Source organism: Trachypithecus francoisi, unplaced genomic scaffold (assembly GCF_009764315.1).
Source record: "Trachypithecus francoisi isolate TF-2019V2 unplaced genomic scaffold, Tfra_2.0 Lachesis_group15, whole genome shotgun sequence".
NCBI lineage: Eukaryota > Metazoa > Chordata > Mammalia > Primates > Cercopithecidae > Trachypithecus > Trachypithecus francoisi.
In genome coordinates, this window is record NW_022681460.1 from 32,851,678 (window position 1) to 32,868,501 (window position 16,824).

General features: G+C 42.3%; 1 protein-coding gene across 9 annotated transcripts in view; it reads left to right on the plus strand.

Moving 5' to 3' along the window:
• ANKRD6 (ankyrin repeat domain 6) overlaps positions 1-16,824 on the plus strand; it is a 221,244-nt gene that overhangs the window by 65,991 nt on the left and 138,429 nt on the right. For 3 of the 9 annotated variants that reach the window (XM_033234611.1, XM_033234614.1, XM_033234610.1), the window contains exon 1: positions 1,967-2,422. The exons of 2 other annotated variants lie outside the window; for them this stretch is intronic. The gene's annotated coding sequence lies outside the window, so the exon portion shown is untranslated. Of the gene's footprint in view, positions 1-1,966; positions 2,423-2,755; positions 2,777-14,752; positions 14,864-16,824 lie in introns of those variants that run through there. 4 more of the 9 variants (XM_033234600.1, XM_033234601.1, XM_033234603.1 and 1 more) reach the window with 4 other exon arrangements.

A 16,824-nucleotide genomic window follows, 5' to 3' on the forward strand; every position in this document is an offset into this window, starting at 1 on the left:
AGACTCAGACCATTAATAGGAACCTGCTTTTCGTTGTGAAGTTATCAGCAATCAAGCTTGTCCTGGTGGGGGACCCTCAGCACTGCATGCAGCTGCTGCCTAATTACAGGAGTGGCTTTCTACCGCCTTCTCTTCTCCCCTGCAGCCAGTCTTTTCTTCCTATCCACACCATCCTTGCAGTGTGGACGGCCTGCCTTCATGAGGACAGCAGTTAAGAGGGCACTCTGCTTTCCAGTCCCCCAGTTACAAAGTGACACCTACTTCTGCTTGAAGATTATTGTTTGGATTCAACCTATAGGAAAAATAAAACACCCACGAGGACTGATGTTAGGGAACTCATCACCACATCAGAGAGAATTTTAGATCAGTCACTATGTGGGAAGAAGAAACTGATTGCTGGTTTGGGGCCTGGTCTTGGAACCTTTGGCAAGAGATAAGAAGCCAAGGCCAGGCTGGGCGGATCATGAGGTCAGGAGATCGAGACCATCCTGGCTAACATGGTGAAACCCCATCTCTACTAAAAATACAAAACATTAGCTGGTCATGGTGGCGGGTGCCTGTAGTCCCAGCTACTCAGGAGGCTGAGGCAGGAGAATGGCATGAACCCAGGAGGAGGAGCTTGCAGTGAGCCAAGATCATGCCATTGCACTCCAGCCTGGGCGACAGAGTGAGACTCCGCCTCAAAAAAAAAAAAAAAAAAGCCAAGTGGCTTTTCTAAGGTCATGATTTGGCATGAACCCCATGACTTGGGGTGCATTGGTCCAACTTCAGGACTGGACCTCTGGGAGAAAGGCGAGGGGGATCTCTTCCACAGCAGGGAAGGAATCTGTCTGCCGTCAGACCCCAAGTTGACCTAAACTCTAGATAGCACCAGGGCTGAGCGCAGTACAGCTCTTTTGCTGGGCTCACCTCTTTGCAGGTAGATGTTGGCTTGTATTGTGTCTAGGACTCTGACAGGTACTATATAAATGGAATCAACTCCACACTCTGCGAGTAGCTCCCGCTGGTGCTTCAGGCGTAGGGAAGCCCTACTTTCATAGTATTTTTCAGTACTCTTCTGTAGGCTCATTTTTCTACTACAGAATGAGAAAGTGTGCTTTTTACTTATTAAATAAACTCTAGCATTGCGCTTTGTAGGAATTCAATACTGTAATTTAATTATATTCAGCTCACTATAATGTATTGCATTCAATAAATTGAGTTTATCAAACACTAGCCCTTTGCTGCATGCTATCTAGGACACCTTTTCTTTATTTCGTTTTACCTTTACAACCACCTGCAAGTTATAGGTATTATCTTTATTTTTTTAGGTGAGGAAACTGAGGCCCAGAAAGTTTCTGGCTTGCCCACATTCTCTTGTGTAGTAATTGTGGCATCAGGATTTGGAGTCCATGTTGTTGACCCCAGTGTACATGTTCATATGCAATTCCATGGGCCCCCAAGAAAGAGAAAGAATCCTGCAGCTAACTGGTGGCCACCTTCAGGCTTTAGGACATCTTACTAAACCTGTCTCCCGTCTACAAAATGAAGACTCTGCAGTTGTGCTTCTCCAGGTCTCGGAAACACGGACAACGGGGATAACAAGCTTTTTTCCACACCCCCCAACTGTAATTAAAGTACTTAGGAGTTTCCTTTGGGAAGACAATATTTGAATAAATAACAGAACAGAATTCCACCTGTGAAGGGGTGTGAGGTCATCTAGGGTACGCCGTAAGTGAGGTTCTGTTGGAGATTAATGGCAGAGGGCAGAGTAAATGACCAGCTGGGATCCTGTTGATAACAAGCTTGCAGGAAACTCACTAAAGTCAACGTGTAAACACAGAAATGTGGGCAGAGATATGCTGGGTGGTACCATTGGGACCAGGCCCAGGAAGTCTGTCTTTCCTCCCTTTCCCCTTTCAGAGATGTGCCTTGGGGAAAGATAAAATTAATTAATTAATTACTTTATTTATTTTGAGACAGAGTCTCTCTCTGTCGTCCAGGCTGGAGTACAGTGGTGCGATCTTGGGTCACTGCAACCTCCGCCTCCCGGGTTTAAGCAACTCTCCTGCCTCAGCCTCCCAAATAGCTGGGATTACAGGCACCTGCCACCACACTCAGCTAAGTTTTTGTATTTTTAGTAGAGATGGGGTTTTGCCATGTTGGCCAGGCTGGTCTCAAACTCCTGACCTCAGGTGATCCGGGAGAAAGGTAAAATTTAAATCCTGCTGTCTATTTTCAAGTGACAAAGAACAAACTTTTACTATGTTTCAGAATTTGGAAAACTTAGGTCTGCAAATAAGAAGTCTGTCGTAACATCTAAGCATAAACACTTGCCTTTATTGTTTAATAGAGCATCTGAGAATATTGATGAAAAATTATTCCACTTCTTACTTTGCAGCAGCCAAAGCTTCTACCCCAAACAGAATGTCCCCCGCTCTGGGTGAGTTTATAGCTTCTTTTCTGTTTTGTATAAATTCCAACTTGTCAGAGATGCTTTCTGTCTGAACTTTCAAATTAATTGTTTCCCTCCTTCCCAGGTAGGTTTGATCTGACGTGATTATGAATAGATTAGATTCTCCCAAAAGTTTAAAAAACAAACAAACAATTACTTTGCAACAAAAACCAGGTTTCCATTCATGGTTTTCTGAATCTACAAAAATTACTTTGGTACAAGCTGATCATTTAGGATATTTAAAATTGAATTTGAAGCTTTAAACTACTATTTCTTTATTCATCCATTCATTCACTCAGCATACCTGTCTTCTGCTTTGTGACTGTTACCCTCCTTGCTCTGGTAAGTTCCTGCCTCCTGATGAGTTCTGCCATGTAAAGTAGGGGCTGACTGCTTCAGCTGGACCAAAAACAGACCTCTGTTTCCTTTATTCTTTTTCTATTTCTAATTTTCAGCTTTGTAGGAAGACTACAAGAAGTGGTATATATGACTAGATGCTGCTTTTCCACAATAATAGGGGATCTTTGAAGTGCTGGGAAACTCTCCTGTTTTCTAAATTGTGTCTTTTAAACACTTTTCCTGCAAATCTTGTCTTCCTAAGTGTAGTATTAGCAAATAACAGTGGATGTATTTCTCTCTCTCTGTCTCTCTCTGTGTCTGTGTATCTTCAGAGCTTTCGAATTTTAAAATAGTTTTATTAAGGTATAATTTACATATCATAAAATGTACCCATTATAACTATGCAATTTGGTGATTTTTAAAGTAATTTTACACAGCATGCAACCATCACCAGAATCTGGTTTGAGAACATTTTCATCACTCCAAAGTTTCCTCATGCCATTTAGTGATCAGTCCTCACTACCACCCCTAGCTCCAGGCAACCATTGGTCCCCTTTCTGCCTCCATAAATTTGCCTTTTCTAGATATTACATATAAATAGAATCAGATAGTATATGGCTTTTTTGTTTTCAGCTACTTTCATTGCGCATAATGTTTTTGAGGTTCATCCATGAAGTATATGTTAGTATCAGTTCCAGAGGGATTTAAAACAAATAAAAACAAAACTTTGAATTGTGGCAAATTTCACAATTAGACTAGTGTAATTCACTCACATGTACCTCACTCCCAGATTCAGTAATTATGAAACCATGGTCAGTCTTATTCCCTCTTCCACCCACTTTTCCCACTTCTTTGGGTTATTTTGAAGCCAGTGTTATTACTTTATTTGTAAATATTTTAGTATATGCATTTGTATTTATCTTATTCTTTTCTATAGCTAAGGAGCTAAATACTTTGAGAAAATGTGGCTACTTAGGTAATGGGGAAGGTAAGAGAACTAAACATTAAATTAACTAACATATAAAATTCTTGCTGTGTTTAAGATATTACATATGACAATCTGGGATATAATGATGTATAATAAATCTTATATATCTACCAGGTCTGCAATATATAATTATAGCACTTAATTCAAACATCAGTCTGTGCAAATAATAGATTTCCCTTTACATATATATATATTTTTTTTTTTTTTTTTTTACCTTGTTTACATTTTGCTTTTATTCTAAACACCAAGTTTTGTTCTAAGGGTAGAGAGAGATGTGTTATAGAGAATGATGTGAAGTGTTATCTTGAAACCTGCTATGCAGAGAGGTGAACACAGATAATTTCAAATTTGCTAATCTGAAATTGTGACCAAGGTGGGAATACAATCTGGTCATTGTTTCTGTTGATTTGGGAGCCCAGTTTGCTATGGATTAGATAGATTCTTTGAATTAGAATAAGCAAGGAGAAATAACCTCCAGAATAGCTTTGTGGACCATTCCTTAACATTTTCATAATTTTTGAGTGTAAGATACGTGCCAGCTTCTTTGCAGAATGTGAGCACGATTGGATAAAGATTCCTGCGGCAGATGCTTGAGGCTGGCTTTCTCAGGGCCCATTCCCAAACACTCTCTCCTGCCTTCCTCTACTGTTGAGACTAGAAATCTGAATGTTCAATTTTCCTAACCACCTTCCAGCCAGGAGTGGTCATGTGATACGGTTTGGCCAAGCACAAGTCTGCTGGGAAAGGTCTCCCTTCCTGAATAAAAAGATGTATCTAACATAAAAAAAAAAAAAAGACTTTGCCTTCTTCTTATCTGGACGTGGATGTAACACCCAGATGTAGAGCAGCCTTTTTGAAAACATAAGGTGAAATAGGATAAAAGCCCTCACATTAAGGCTGGCAAAATTCAGAAATAAAAGGAGCCTAGGTTTCTGAGGGTAATGGTAAACTGTCACCCACTGTAGATTGCCTTCTCCAGGACTTATTCATATGGGAGAAAAAGAAGCCTCTATTTTGTAAAGCCTGGTGAGCCTGCTTTTTTGTTATTTGCAGCTGATTACATGCTTCATTGATACTTATGCGTTTGTCACCTTTTTGCCACCTCAGAGCACTGTCACGCCTGATACCATTCTGGTCTAGTCATGGTCTTGAGGAATTTTAGAGATGGGAAGTCCTAAACGTTATCTAATTTAGTGGTTCTCAACCAGTGGGTCAGGGTTGCAGTGCTGGGGGAAAGGTGCTACTGTTATTTAGCACCTGCAGGCCAGGGGTGCCAATAGCCTGTATTATGTGAGACAGTGCTATACCACAAATGTTCCTGTTCACAATACCAGTTCATAATGCATGGTAAGAAACACTAGTCTACTTCCCTGATTTAGTCCTAGACAGACAGCAAGCCACCCAGGGCTCTTGAGGCCCTGCTGCACTGACTTGGACAACCTAAACAACTCTGTTATGAGGCCCACTTTGATTCCTCAGACTTCAGCATCAAAACGTCATTCCAAACAGAAGACAAATGCACTGCAAACCAAAGAGTAATGGAGACAAAAAGCATGAAATGCCCACTGACATCCTTGAAGCCTCTATAAAATTGTACTCTGAAAAGTCTCCGAGGCATCTCGGCTTATAATTTGTTCACTGTCTCTCCAGATTCCATCACACCCCGGTTTTATGAGGCCTGGGCTTGGGTTGATATGAATGGTCACCTTTTCCACCTCTGGTGGCTCTTTCGTCTTGCTCCAGTTAATGGCCTTGATGCTTCTAGAGGAAGGAAGCAGAGGCTTCTGTCACCGAGACAGCTTCTGGTCCCTTGAGCAACACTGGGGCCGACTTCTAGAGCTCCCAGCCCTGCCTCCCAGGAGAGAGCCACAGATCACTCACTCTCCTTTTCTTCTTCCCCTTTACTTGGAGGTGGAATTCCAAGCAGAGAAGCCAGAGGCTGCCTGCACTGTGATATTCAAGATAGAAATACTACCCTGAAGTTCCTGGCATCAAAAATATCACAGCACAGGCAGCCTCTGGAAAATGGAATGAATATACCATGCTTAGAAAAATGTATCAGGCCGCAAAATTTTCCCCAGGCATCATACTATTAATAATGTCATATGATATATATTTTAAGTAATAAAACAATATATTAAAAAACGAATAGTAACTGGAATTGAAAAAGTCCTGGCTGTGTCACTAGATGTGTCTTCTTCAGTAAGCCATGAATTTCTGAGAGTTCTCAGAAATCCTGTACTGGGGGAAGAGCCTAATGCCCTCCTCCCAGGTCCCTAATCTCCCAGGAGAATAAAGGGGCGGTGGGATGGGAAAGCACTTTGGAAATTGTAAATAGCTACAACAAAGTTAATTGCTGTTCTCATTAGAGCAATGATGCTTTTAGTGGCTTTAGGCATTAGTAATAGATGAGCTAGCATCCAGGACTGTGGGCCATAATTTTAAGTTTCTGTTGATTCTTGTTGTATTTTGATTTATTAAGTCCAACTTAATCTATTTTAGGCCAAGGGAATGGGTTGTGAGCTGAGTAAATAATAAAGATAATTGTGATGCACTTAACAAAGTCAGAAGAGGATTGTCCCCAATTAGTCTTTTTTTTTTTTTTTCCTAGCACAGAAAAAAGCACAGCTAATGTGTCTTTCAGACACATTAGTAGGAATGTTCATCAAGACAGGGCTTGCACCCAAGGCCATTTCTTAGGAGTAACTTTTGCCCACATCATAATTTCAGAACGTGTGATACTTGGGATGCTTTTCATCATTGAGGTTTACTTGTCTTTATATGGAACATAATTTATACCTGCAAAATTAAGACTTATGGTTGTTTTCCCTTATGGAAGCCTAGGGCTTGTTTCTAAGTATTTCCAGGGTTTTGTTCCTTAAGGAACACATGCTTATGAAAAAACACAAATACTTTCAGCAGAAAGTATTCTGTGTCTCCCTTCTTCAAGTTGAGCTTCGAGTCAGTGGAGCTCTGATCTACATTTGCATTCGAGAGGGATGCCTTCTTGGCAAATCCAACATGCCAAATATGTCGGTATTGGGTTGCTTGGAACTCCTTAAGCTTACTTAAACATTCTTTAGAAACACATTCCTTTGAAGAGCTCAGGAGAGCTCCCAGCCACGAGAATACCAGGCTTATTCACAACATGGCTTTTACTCTCTGTAACTAATCCACAGGGCATCTCTCTGGAAGGAAGCAAAATATAGCAAATTGCCTGTTGATTGTGTATCATACAGTATTTTTGCATTGAAGGAAACTACTTATTTCAGACACCTGGGGAGGGACTTTATGGCTAACATCCATGTGGAGATGGTTGAAAATATTGTTTCTTATACCAAAGTGAATGGATGTTTTGTGCTTGTGTGATGCAATAACTATGATTCTTCTTATTTCATTTATTTCTCATTTAGAAGGTATCGTGGTGCTAAGTCTCTGATACAAGAGTTACCTTTAAAAAAAAAAAAAAGCAATGATTTGAACTGAGTGGTGGGAATAACAGTATGTCCCACCTCATCACCACCCCACAGGATTTATGTGTTCTTTTAATGGGTCTGGTTTGTGGATCGTTTCACCTTCATTGGTTTCCAGCTGAAAGTGCTGGTGGGCAGCTGCTGCAGATGATTAATACTTTCACCTAGCCTCCCATATTCTTATTGTTAACATTAAATTACACTTGCCTTAAATTTTTATTCAGTTTCTTCATTGGTTGTCAGATGTTTGTAACTTTTTTCCCCAAGGTCCACCATGTTTCTTCACAGCAGCCGTGGTAATTATTAGGATAGTAGGCATATCTGGGGTTTACGCTGCCTGTTTACTTGAAAAAGATTTTTCCAGTTTCACGTCTATAGTTACTTCAGATAATGTAACATTGCCATACTTAACGTAGCTATAATAAAAATAACCACAGTTATGCAGAATAATCATTTGAACATTTCAAAGGAGATATAAAGAGAAATAGACTGGGCATGGTATCTCACACCTGTAATCCTAGCACTTTGGGAGGCTGAGGCAGGTGGATGGCTTGAGCCCAGGAGTTCGACACCAGCCTGGGCAAGGTGGCGAAACTTTATTTTAAAAAATGGCGAAATTTTATTATTTAAAAAAAGAGAGATAAAGAGAAATAGGTCCAAATCCCTATCTACAAAAGCTTACAGCCTCGTCTTATTTATTTTTTTAGAAGAGTCTGGGCCGATGAATACTTTTTTTTAAAAAGTTGGCTTTTGGCCGGGCGCGGTGGCTCACGCCTGTAATCCCAGCACTGTGGGAGGCCAAGACGGGCGGATCACGAGGTCAGGAGATCCAGACCATCCTGGCTAACACGGTGAAACCCCGTCTCTACTAAAAAATACAAAAAAAAACTAGCTGGGCGAGGTGGCGGGCGCCTGTGGTCCCAGCTACTCGGGAGGCTGAGGCAGGAGAATGGCGTAAACCCGGGAGGCGGAGCTTGTAGTGAGCTGAGATCCGGCCACTGCACTCCAGCTCAGGCGACAGTGAGACTCCGTCTCAAAAAAAAAAAAAAAAAAAAGTTAGCTTTTAAAGCATATGCAGATTTGATCCTTGCTTTCCTTACCCGATGGGACCCTTTTTGAGCTTTTGGCTATTGTCAGGAAAACATAGCAATTAAATCCCGTTATGATAATAGCTATAGAAATGTAGTACTTACAGTGGCAGGTACTATTCTAAGTGTGTTATTTATGTTAATTGATTTAATTAAAAAATACAGAGATCTTCACTTAGGGTATGACAAAATAAATTTTATTCCACCAAGGGGAGTGGGGTGTGGAGGTGGGGGTTGGCTGGTTCTAACAGGATTTCCCCCATCCTTTGCTGCAGCTGCTCCTATTTCTATATAACTCTGGGCTGTAACCCCTCCACCACACCCTCTGCAACCTCCTCATAGTGCTGTGGGAACCCTTCCCAGTGTTTCTTTCATCCTGCAGGCAGCAGGGTTCTTGGCTTGGACTCCTACAGTTCTTTCAGCCAGAATCAGAGGTAATCTGCAGAAGCTATAATATCTCACTGAGGTTAGTAATTGGACAAAACTACTGAACTCTCAGGCTGTGAGGAGCTTTTTTCATTAGACTAGTGGGTGGGTCTGATGCTTTTTGGCTGCTGGGGCACTCAGGGAAGGATTGAAAGAGAAAGACAAGGAGAGTCCTCAGAAATGGGGTACCACTGCTTCTAAGGTTGTGCACGCTGTCTTAGGAAGTCGTGTAGATTAGGCCAGTGCCTGATGTCACCTCTCCTGGGCAGAGAGAGGACAGAAAGCCATTAGAGGACAGAAGGCCATTGATTTGGGTGTTTATTTTATGTCTGCTGCATCTCATAAAGCCCCTGGGCTATGGAAGGAGAGTTTAGGTTGCTCTGGACAGAGTATGGGCTTCTGAGTCAGAGGGAACTTGAGTTTGGCCCCTTGTGCTGCTGCTTACTACCTGTGTAGATGTGGGCAAGTTACCTAATCCCCTACATTCTTCATCTTTTCGTCAAATTCAATAAATATTAAGTGCCTGCTATATGTGGCTGATATAGGCTTGAACAAAACAATTTCTATTCTCAAGGAAACAGAGAGGGTGACAAACAGTAAACAAAATGAATTAATACATTATGTAGATGGCAATAAGTGCTAAGACTGCAGTTTTAAATAGGGTAGTCAGAGAAGGCATCACTGATTAGGTAACATTTCTACAAACACCTGTAGGACCTAAAGGAGAAGGCTGTTTCACTAGCTGGTGATAAGAACATTCCTTGTAGAGGGACCGTCGTGCAAAGCCTTGAGGCAGGGGTGTACCTGGTGTGCTGGAGGAGGAGCAAGGAGACTGGCGTGGCCAGAGCAGAATGAGCCGGGGGAGCAGGAGGTGATGTAATCAGAGAGGTAAGTGGGGAGCAGATGCTGGAGGACTTTGGAGACCATTGTCCAGACCTGGGTGCTTATTCTGGGTAAAATGAGAAGCCACGGTGGTGGTGAGGGAGAGGGTGTTTGAGTAGAAAAGTGACATGATCTGACCTGAGGTTTAAAGGATCACCTTGGCAGTTGTATTGAGATAGTGTGGGGAGGGGAAAGGAAGAACGGAAACAGAAAGACCAGGCACGGGGCTGTTCAGCATCCAGCTGAGAGGTGATGGAGGCCTGCATCAAGATGGGAGTGGTAAACCAGGGAGAATGGTCGTATCCATTTAATAATAACCAGCTGATGGGATTCTGAGGTTAAATGGCACGCGTAGGGAACATGGGCTTGTAGGTTCTCCGCAGAGGGTAGCTGCTGCTCTTATTATTGAGACTCTTGTTGTAGGACAGTCTCTCTCTTTTTTTTAAAACAGGGTCGCGCCCTGTTGCCCAGGCTGGAGTGCAGTGGCATGATCATAGCTTGTTGCACCCTTGAACTCCTGGGCTCAAGAGATCTTCTGCTTCAACTTCTTAAGAAGCTGGGATACAGATGTGTGCTACCCACCTGGTTAAATTAAAAAAAAAAAATTATAGAGATGTGGCCTTGCTATATTGACCAGGCTGGTCTCGAACACCTGGACTCAAGCAAGCCTCCTTTCTTGGCCTCCCAAAGTACTAGGATTATAAGTGTGAGCTACTGTGCCTGGCTGAAGGACGGTCTTGAAGTAAAGGAAACAAATTGGGGATTTGCCCATCCAGTCTGCAGCAGCAGTGTGGGGAATAGAACTCAGACATGCTGGCTTTAAACCAAATAGAAGGCTTCCTGCCTTTTGCTTTAATGAAAATTCTAAATCACTGTGCAACCACAGCCTGGAAATGCTCAAAGAAATCACGCACACGTCGCAGAGCTCCTGACATCACAACTTCTTTTTTTGGCCCCACCTTATACCATGTGAGCTTTAACTGTAAAGTAGCGAGCTTGGTTTCCATGAGTCACATGTGTCCACAGGTAAGTTTTGTGGCTGATTGGCCTATTATGTCAATTTCAGATTAGCTTTTATGGTTTTAGTTTCCCTGTATGTCCTCCCCTCACACTTTCTTCTCTGCAGGCAGAGTTGGTCTAACCCTGACCACTCTGGGGCTATGCTGGCTCTCCATTTCCTTACCAGGCGTCTGTATTTCTGCCTTCTCCGGGGGCTGTCCTCCCGTATGCACCATCTGTGCAATTTCAGTACTTATCACCCATCCTGAAGTGCTTAGTGATTGAGTAGTTGGAAAATATACAGTGGAGAAATCATTGTATTTTCATTTTTTAGTGTTCTTAAAAGATATGAGACTTCTGTTGTGATTAAGTAAGGGATCAGTATAGGAAACAGCAACTCCTCTAGGCATTTTAAGCAGAAGGAGACAGAATTGAGTGCTCACCGAGTCACTGGCAGGGCTGGGCCCTCAGAGCAATTCCCAGAAGAGTGAAGATCTGGTCCTCTGGCAGGCCTGCCAACTCACAGGACATTAACTGGAGCTGTAGGTTCTAGAACCCACTCTTTGCTGGTTCCAAAGTTCAGGAAGCCTGAATGGAGAAGGGTCTGCCACTACAGTGCCTCCTGGCACTTGAGAGTGGCCCTAGAGTGTGGTTACAGAAAACCTACCCATTTTGTGCAGTCATTATGGAAAACCATATGGAGGTTCCTCAGAAAATTCAAAATAGAACTGCATTGTAATCCAGCAATCCCACCTCTGGGTATATATCCAAAGGAAATGAAATCACTGTCATGAAAAGATATCAGCACCCCACGTTTGTTGCAGCATTACTTAAAATAGCCAAGATGTGGAAATAACCTGTGTCCACTGAATAAAGGAAATGAACCCCAATGGTATATTATTCATCCTTAATAAAGGAGAGCCTGCCATTTGCGAAAACATGGATGAACCTGCAAGACATTATGCTAAATGAATAAGCCAATCACAGAAAGATAACTACTGCATGATTCCACTTATACATGGAATCTTAAAAGTGGAATCATAAAAAGTCAAACTCATAGAGTAGGAAGGTAGTTGTGGGGGCTGGGGGAGGGTGGTGGAAGCAATGAGAAGATGTTAGTCAAAGGGTATAAACTTTCAGTTATAAGATGAGTAAGTTCTGGAGATCCAGTGTGCAGCATGGTGACTGCAGTTAGTGTATTATACTTGAAAATTGCAAGGAGAGTAGATCTTAAGTATTCTCACCACATACAAAAGTAACTGAGGTGATGGATGTGTTAATTAGCCCGATTGTGGTAATCCTTTAGGAATGTATGCATATATCAAAACATGTTTACCTTAAATTTATACAATTTTATTTATTTTTATTTTTTGAGATGGAGTCTCTGTCACTCAGGCTGGAGTGCAGTGGCACAATCTCAACTCACTGCAGCCTCCACCTCCCGGGATCAAGCTATTCTCCTGCTTCAGCCTCCTTAGTAGCTGGGATTACAGGCGTGTTACCATGCCTGGCTAATTTTTGTATTGTTAGTAAGGACGGGGTTTCACCATGTTGGCCAGGCTGCTCTTGAACTCCTGACCTCAAGCGATCTGCCCGCCTTGGCCTCCCAAAATGCTGGGATGACAGGCATGAGCCACCACACCCAGCCTAAATTTGTACAATTTTAATTTGTCAGTTATACCTCAATGAAGCTGGACAAAGTGAAACAAAAGCCCACCTCCCATTCCACAGTTTGCTTGCCAGCCAAAAGCTGCCTAGAGAAGGCCTCTGCTTCACTTCTTCCTCCCTAATTTTGCACAGGTGACTTTAGTTGGTTCACATCCCGATCTCTAGCTGCAAGGTGTGGAGCCTGAAAAATGTAGTGTTTAACTTTCTGTCCTCTCCAACTAGGAGGCAGATGAGGTAAGATTAAACAAGCCAGTCCCTAGTCCGCCTCATCTTGTGCTTGTCTGTGGTGAATACTGCAGGGGCCTCTCCTTCCAGGTGTGTTGGTATTGGCCAGTGTTGAGGATTCCGTATGCAATATAAATAAGACTCTATGCTAAACACTGAATCCAACTGTCAATATTTTCCAAGCTTATCTCCAGTACATTACTGTGTGCTTTGTAACAGGGTAACTGTTATCAGTCAACATTGTGATGACCACCTCTGATATCTGTAAAATAAACAAAGTGGGCTCCAATCACTGACAGGCAGATTTTGGTTTGTTTATATTTGAAGAAAATAATGAGTTTGTATTTCTATTGAATGCAGAATCTTTTATGGTTCATATCATTACATAAAAAGACTGGGCTAGTTGCATTATTTATGTAAAAATACATTCTCGATGTTGGATATGAACAGCAATTTTAGCATAGTCTTCACTATAAAAATATGCAGGGGTGGATGTTAAGTATAGGTAAATAGCAAGGAAAGCACAGACTGGCATCAGCACTGGTTTTTACCAGTCCGATTTCTCTGGAGTGCAGAATTACCCATTTGTTGCAGCTCTATGTTGAGCATGTTCTGTACAAGTTAATCAGTTTCTTTAACCATTAGCTGATAAAGCAGCAGGGAATTAAGCTAGCCTAATTAGTTTGGGAATTAAATCAGACAGAACAAACAGAGCACGGGGTAGCAAATGGATGTTTGGTGGCCTCATTGGAAGAAATAGGTTACCTTTGATATTATGGTAATTCCTTGTCTTCATGGGATTCCTGAGAAGTGGCCTTTGCTGATAAAAACTGAAATTGGCAGATCAGTGTCTATTTGAAAATTGGGAGTTGGGATAAAATAAAGTAGCACATACACACCTAATCCTACTTTATATATACATACATATACTATAAAATATATATAGTAAATGCTCCAAAGATATCTGCCTCTAAAACACTATATTCCTTGGTACTTCTTTCAAATCATTTTATTTTATTGTTCAGGAAACTTTCCTGTAGCTGTGTCCTAGACTGATCCAGCTGCCAGTTTTATATTATGCAGCCTACACTTCCCCCCCCCAAGTTTGATTATGAATATGTTCATACATACAGCAAAGCTGACTTTTACGGTGAACACCTGTATATCTACCGCCTGCATAAATTCTATATTTTATTAAACTTGCTTTATCACCTGGAGACCCCCTGTATTCGTTATTTATTGCTATATAACAAATTACCCCAAACTTAGTACTTTATTTAAAACAATAAGCGTTTAGTATTCCGCACTGTTTCTGTGCGTCAGGAATCCAGGAGTGGCTGGGTGGTTCTGGCTCAAGGTCCCGTGTGAGGTTGCAGTCTAAGACATTGGCTGGGGCTGCAGTCTTCTGTGCTTTGCTTGAGCCTGGACAATCTGCCTTCAAGAGGTCTCGCCCACTTGGCTGTTGGCTTGAACCTTAAAGGATAGCCCAGGGCAGGGACAAATGGGTGTTGACAGTAAGTGACCTAGAAGTGATGAGAGTTGGGGAAATCAGGGAATTCCCAGGAGGTGGAATGTGCCATAGCATCCCAGCCAGGGCACAGGTGCAGAAAGAGAAAGAGAGCATGACTCAGAGATACACATGGAGGGCAGAAAGGATTTCCGACAGAAAAGATGGATTACACTGGGGGAGGGGGCTTTAATGGCTCCTAAAGGGAGGATGCCTCAGCTACTGAGATTGAAATTGTTGGACATGGTCATCAACATTAGAAAAACAGCAGCACTGAGATTTATTTTCCTGGTTACCTATATTTTATTCACATATTTAACGTGTTAGACTGAGGTTGAAATATTGCGAATGGCCCCCACTTTTTAAAGCTTTGCCTTACTGGGAGATTTAAAAAAAAAATCTCACGGCACATCTTCCTAATTTTTAAATTTGTATTCCGTTCCTGACCCCAGAATAGGGCCAAACTAAACAACAGATCTGTGGGAATGTTTGGCTCTCCATAAGCCACAAGGACTCCTCCAACACAGAGGTGCAGTACTCACCTGGGCCAAGGAGGGAAGGTGCAGGTGAGGAGGGTGCTTCTAAAAGGTGTATGGAGCTGTTTGTTGAGGGCCGTGAAGCTCTTGCACAGGGATGGGAGGAGGCAACTCACCAGAGCTCTGGGTGGAGGCCAGCTGCCCTCCCTCTGGGCGACTGTGCACCCTCCCCACTCTCCCTGGGAGGCGGGCGCTTCCTTTGAAGTGCACCAGTGACCTGCCTCTCTCCTGGCTGCTTCCTGATGGCTTGCTGGCAGAAAGTGGGCTAGGGTCGGCTTGCCCAGAGGGGCGCATCCAGGTGAGGTTTGCCTTTTGGAACCAGGTAGGGAATGTCTTGGTGCTCCCTTGATTTGAAGGAGAGGACCATCCTTTATTGGTAAAGAACAGAGAGCAAACAGTGAAAAGACCACAGTGGGCCAAGTCAGTGACCCATGAATAAAGAATTCCAAGCTTTTAGTGCTGGAGAGCCTTCACTTAAAGATAAGAACGAAACATGAAGCCAAGGGACCGGACAACTAGTTCAAGGGCGGGCTAAGTAAGACGTGGAAGTCCTGGTTTTCTGTTACTAAGGGCTGCAGTTTATTTTATGCCTACTTTATATGTGTTGGATTCTGTAGAATGATACTTCACACAGTGCCAATTCATTATATTACACAGATAAAACAACATTGCCTTTATTTTTTTTTTTCAAAATAATAAAGGTTGTATGGTACGTAATGGTATTAGCACTTGCCAGGTTCTGTTCTCCATTCCTTACAGATAGAAATCCTCTTTAATCTTCTAACAGACCTATGAGGTGAATACCATTACTTTCCCCATTTTATGGATAAGGAAACTGAGGCCCAAAGAGGTCAAGTTAACTTCTCCCAAGTAATGTGGTGATGTCTAGATAGTGAGTGATAGCATTGGGATTTAAGCCAAGTATGCTGACTTCACAATCCACATTCTTAACCACACTATACCTTAATCGCCTGTGCAAACATTAGCACTGTTCACTGGCTTTTCAAAGCTTTCTATTTTCCAGGCATGTGATGGGCTTGTGTTTCCTGGCCTCCTTGTGTTTTTGGAGCCATGTGACTACGTCTAGCCATGTTGAGAGAAGTATGCTATATCAGTTTTGGGCTGAGTCACTCAGTCACCAGTGTGTGACCCTCCAGATCTCTCTTGCCCTCTGCTGTGGAGAATGGCAAAGCTCCAGATAGTGGTTGCTCTGTCAGTCTGGGCAAGTTGGAGAGGAAACAGCCTCAGCCAGCCCTAAGTGTATGTAGCATAAATGCAAAATCAGCTTGTTATTTAGCTACTGAGATTTGGGGCTTGTTACCACAGCATAATTTAGCCGATCTTTAGTCACGTAATAATCTCAGATGTGCCTAACGTATTAAGAGGCACATTAGTAAATAGGTTGGGCACTTAAAAGTCTTTCCGAACAGTTTATTTTTTTTTTTAGCCTCATTGGGAAGCTTTCATGTTCTTGCTTATATACAGAAAGCACCTGGTACTGTGGCAATAGCATAGAGCAGAGCTTGAGATGGAAAGTTCTGTTTTTTGGTCCTTATTATTTTTGTTAATTCAACAGCTTTATTGATATCTATTTCACATACCATAAAATTTACTTGAAGTGTATAATTCTGTGGGTTTTGGTATATTCATAGAGTTGTGCAATAATCATCACAATTAATTTTAGAAGACTTTCATCACCTTCAGAAGAAACCTGTGCAGTTTATTAGCAGTGACTCCCATTTCCCCCCAATCTCCCTGGCCCTAGTCTACTACTGATATAATTTCTGTCTCTATGTATTTGCCTTTTCTGGACATTTTATATAAATAGAATCATGTGAAATGTAAGTTCCACGAAGGATCTTTGCTTTGTTCTATGCTGTAACTCTGGTACCCCTCACAGTACCTGCACATAGTAGGTGCTCAGTGTTATATCTGTTGGGTAACTGAGTGGTTGCTGAAGGTTGGAGCGGAGAGCTAGATGGTGATGGCTGGTGTTGCTTAGCATTGCCCTGGACAGGTAATAAAGGGAGCGGTAGAATCACCTGCCGACATCTCTTCATCCAGAGACTTCTGTGTCAGGGCTTATTATGAGGATGCAATCATAGGCCCAGGGAAAGCAGCTGCCCTTGACATGGGGTTAGTAATCTATAAAACACCCCATTGCAAGGCTGAGGTCATAAAGGGGTATGAGTGGGCCCACCACAGCCCGATTCCTCTTCCTCCATAGACTTTTCCCAAATACGTACTTTTCTCAGGACC